The sequence below is a fragment of the Chrysochloris asiatica genome, unplaced genomic scaffold, assembly GCF_000296735.1.
Source record: "Chrysochloris asiatica unplaced genomic scaffold, ChrAsi1.0 scaffold00039, whole genome shotgun sequence".
In the NCBI taxonomy this organism is placed as follows: Eukaryota; Metazoa; Chordata; class Mammalia; order Afrosoricida; family Chrysochloridae; genus Chrysochloris; species Chrysochloris asiatica.
The window spans coordinates 9,859,867-9,864,866 of record NW_006408557.1 but is presented as its reverse complement, the minus strand read 5'-3'; the positions used below and the strand labels follow the sequence as shown (position 1 = coordinate 9,864,866).

Sequence of the window (5,000 nt, the reverse complement as noted above, 5' to 3'; positions counted from 1 at the left end):
TGGTAGTATAGTTGGGCTGCTAACCTCAAGGTCAGCATTTCGAAACTACCAGCTGTTCTGCGGAAGAAAGATGAGGCTTTCTACTCCCAAAAAGATTTGCGGCCTCGGAAACCCTATGCAGGGTTACTATGATTCGAAATCAACTCCATGGCACATAAAATCAACTCCACAACTGCCACAAATAGTCTCAAGAAATAATAATGCCAGTAAGCTTAAATCAATTCCCTGAGTCCTTGATGTAGCATAGAAAGAATCTCCACTAAAAGTATTTTGTGTGATACATCTTCTCTTCTAATACTTTCAATTCACTTAAATATGTTCACAAAATAAGTAATATACTTCAATTGGTACAAACTTTTAAAGTATTTTCCCCTTGAAATACAGAATTGCAAATAAAAGTGTGACCAACGGAAGAACAAACAAGATGGCGAATCAGGTGGAAGTGTGGTAAAGGGGCTCCGCCAGCAACAACACAAAGTAACCCACCAAGCAAGCTCAGGGGATGGTTCCAGAACTCTGAACCACATATAAAGGAATATTTAGATGGTTGGAATACTTACAGCTAGGGAAATTTGTGGCAGAAGCAAGAAATCCATTGCTTTGTAATTCGAGACACTTAGCTGCTCGAGGAGCCGCCATCTTGGGTGAGACCAAGCGGGGAAGGATCGGAGAAGCCACAGATGCCTGGCAGAACCGCAGAGATAAAGGTGTGGACATTCTTCTTTTTTGGTAGCTGTTCATTGGTATCTTGCTGTTTGCGCACCTCCATTCGGGTGACTATAGGGGTGCCTGAGTTAGTGGGCACCCCAGCCCCACCCTCAGAGGGTTCTATTACGCATGCACACAGATCTCCTTGAAATTTAAAGAGATAGTTTCCAATTAAAACCAAACTGGCCACAGCCAGCCCTGAACTGTTTACAACTAGAAAAAAAGGCCTGAAAGGGGATTGTGGAGCGGGACAAGCAGACAAAAAAAGGAAATAGGCCAAAAATCAAATCCTAAGTTATGCCAAAACGACCAACAGTGGCATCTTGAAATTTCTCAAGAAGAAGAATGAAAAGAGAAGCCCATTTCCTGATCACATCTACCTGGAGGCAATCAGAAAGCATAAAAAATACCAAAATACATACCAATCTAAGTATTAAGGCCACAGATAACCCCTGAAGATGCCCAAAAAACAGAAGTAGATGACCATATCTGCACATGTCCAGAAATGATATAAGGTGACTGAGGCAAATGAGCTTGAAGTAGACCTACACTCCATACTGGAAGACGAGCAGGCTTTGGAAATGCCTGAGAAGGAATTCAGAAAAATGATTATAAAATGTATAAAAACACTATACAATGGAGTTGAGAAAAATAAGGAAGAAGTCAGGAAAGTGCTACAGGAACAATCAAATAATATAGATACAGCATTGGAAACAATTCAAAACCTACAGAAAGAGGTCCAAATGATTAATAATAGAATATCAGAAATGGACGCTACAATGAAAGGGCAAAAGAGTAGTAGAATTGAAGAGATAGAAGCCAGAACTAGTGAGCTAGAAGATAAATCTCTCAACACTACTAAGATAGAAGAATAAACACGAAAAATGACAAAAAAAAAAAAATCTGAAGAAGGCCCAAGAGTCATGTTGAATAACATGAAGAGGAATAACATAAGAATTATTGGCATTCCAGAACAGGAACAATCACACAGGTCCACAGAGGAGATAGTTGAAGAGCTTCTGGAAGAAAATTTCCCTAACATCATGAAAAGTGAAAAGATAAGCATTCAAGATGCTCAACGAACCCCAGGATGGATAGACCCTAAAAGACAATCAAACTCTCCAAAGTTAAAGACAGGATCTTGAAAGCAGCTAGGGAAAAGAGAAATATAACATACAAAGGCAAGCAAATCAGATTAAGCTCAGATTTCTCATCAGAAACTGTGCAGGCAAGAAGGCAATGGGGAGACATATATAAAACCCTGAAAGAAAAAAACTGCCACCCAAGAATCGTCTACCCAGCAAAGCTGTCAATCAAATACGATGGTGTAATCAAAACATTCCAGAATAAACAGAAGCTAAGGGATTTTGGCAAAGCCAACCCTGCTATGAAAAACATCCTAAAGGAAGTTCTGTGGACTGAGAACCAACAAGAACAGACAACAACTACAGCATGACATACATGACAGCATCAACCTGAACTCAATCGACAAATGGAAGAGTCAAGAACAGAATAAAATTATAAGAACAGAGGATCTGAGAGGTCAGTCTAGGATCAAAACAATTACAATGTGAAAAAAGGTAAACTTAGAGGAACAGAGATCCAGGTGGTGGGAAGGTCAGGTAGATTGCTGGATAAAATAGACTGTCTTAAATGGAGGGAAGAACTAATGGAATATAAGGTAACCACAATGGTGTTGGGGTGAGGGGTTTACTTTGGGCGTTGGGGAGGGCAATACAAGAAGGGAAGAGGAGGCAGAAAAACAAGATAGAGAGGGGAACACTGAGACAAAAATTCATGGCCTAGTGGGACAGAGGGAAATAGTGATGCATACTCAATCTTGGAACAACAGGGCTCTGGGATACTGGGATCTCAGTATAGCTTGAAGAGGGTAAATAATACTAAAATCCTCGACTGCCTTACGTATATTAGTTTCCCTTGCCTACTATTTTAAAACAGACACTTGAGTGGGATAGAAATGAATGTTGGGAAACATGATTAGAAAAAACTTGTAAGCATGCCTTCAGCCTATGACTGATTGGAATACCTAAAAGGGGTTCTACAACTTGCCCAGTGATATAGGCCTCATTCAAAGCCTTTACAGAGTATAGGACCTTAGGTGGAATCCTGAGTCCCATCCACAACCTTGTGAGGTGAGACATTCCCACTAGAAAGGACAAGCAGACTGGAACAGCTACAGTGACAGATAATGCATCTTCATGATGAACCTGACCTATACTCAGAGCGGTAGTTACTCTAAATATCACCAACAGAGAGGGAAAGAGTTCTCAAATCAAGTTTCAGTGCTATCCATTCTGTACACAGGGTAGATAGGAAAAGGCAACTTGGACATTGGCTACCTAAAATGGGGGGATAATAAAGGCACGAAGGTTTCAAGAGGGAGTTTAGCTTAAGAGTATGGAGGAGAAGAAAGAGTCCCCACTGAATAGCTGCCATCTTGTCTGGATGGGTCTGGTGAAAAGAGATGGGGATAAGATTTGTAAGATTCAATAGTGAATAACTGTTATCATGACTAATCACAACTGTCACAACTGTAAAGTAGAAGTTTTGTAACAAAAAAGGGGGAGGGTTAATCTTACAGTCCAGAAACAGAGGACCCTATGACCATCAAGAGAGGAAAGCACAAGCAGAATGTGGGACCTTATCCAGAGAAGCAGCAGTGCCAGAGATGGAGAAGGGGAGTGGCTGAGGACTCTAGATTCATGGACTAAGAAGAGAGGGACTAAGAGCTGGTGGCCAGGAGCAGCCTTGCAGAATGTGCCCTTTGGAGACGTAAATTAGTATATATGCCTGAGTGGGTTTTTTTGTTTGTGTATTTTCTAAAAAGCTAAAGTGGATAGAGAAAAATACTGTTAACTGATGGTACATGGAGGGGATTATAATCAATGCAATGAAACAAGGTATATGATTTGTTGAACGTAAAACTGATGATGTGCCCTGTAAACTTTCACTCAATCCACAATAAAAACCTTAAAAAAAAAAAAAAGTGTGACCAACGCATCACACTGCAATTAATAGTCCCAATATCACATCTTGACCATCAGAAAACATTCCCAACATTGGCCCCTTCATTTTCTGAAAAATTCTAGGGTTTCTGTAGGTTTGACTGTTTTTTTCTTGTTTGTTTCCTTTGTATTGTTTTTTCTTTGCACTGCCTTTGAACAACAACAAAAGAGGAGTATCGAAAGGGGCACCTACAGTCAACACAAACCTTGTCTTCAAGAACTGTGCTAACAACACAATTTATTTTTTGTTTTGTTTTGTTTTTTTGCTAACCGAAACACTTTCAACTTTGTCAATTATTCAGATAATGGACTTACACGATTTAGAACATACTTTTTTAGATAGGGTAAAACAATGACCACTATGCTATTGTAATTCACTGATTTCTTTCTCTAATAAATTATTAAAATTTTCAAAAGTCCCAACTTACTGGACTATGTAACCTCTCACTGAACACACACACAAATTTTTTTTCAAAGAAATAAGACATTTGTGAAAATATTGAAAACCTTTAAGAATGTCAGAAATAAAACAAGTGCCACAAGAGACATAGTTTTGTTATGTTTCCTCCAATGAAGATGAAGTGCTTAAAAAATAAACACTATGTTGTTTTTTAAAAAGTGAAACTGAAATACAAACACTTTCACACTGTGCAAGGTTTCTAAAACTGATGTACCTGTTGATCTGAGACGGGCTTAGGCCCGACTTCACCTTGCTTTTTATCTGACTTTGTTTTGTCAAGTTTGCTTCTACTCTACTAAGAGTTAATCTTTGCACGGACTTAATCATGCAGCTAAGGAAATGTTGCTCTCTGCGGTCAAGTTAAGAATGTGGAACTGACACAACGGCATTTATAACAAACATTTACAACTTCGGAAACGTTAGGCGGAGTCACTATGATTCGGAATCGAGTCGACGGCAGTGGGTTTGATTTTGGGACTCCAAACAACCGAGGGGAGTGACCCTCAGAGATTTTTAAACCTATACTGTAAAGCGAATCTCCGACGCCCGGGAGCGCTGCATCTCGCCGCTTAGCATGCTGGGAGTGATAGTTTCCGCCGCCCTTCTTTCCCCGCCCTTCAGCCTATCCGTATCAGAAGTGTCCGGTGGCGCCTTGCCGAGTAATAGCTATCTCAATCTAGAGGTCTGAACCGGTGATGCGCCCGTGATGCCCGAGACCCAGTCTACAAATCTCTCCGTGCCAGGACGGCGCTACCCACCTTAGGAACAGCTCCAGAGCGGAAGCCAGTTACTTCACCAGCTGTAGG

General features: G+C 40.5%; 1 pseudogene; it reads left to right on the top strand.

Moving 5' to 3' along the window:
• The first annotated feature begins 3,306 nt into the window (after positions 1 to 3,306).
• On the top strand, positions 3,307 to 4,882 carry LOC102836678 (annotated as a pseudogene).
• Positions 4,883 to 5,000: the final 118 nt, after the last annotated feature.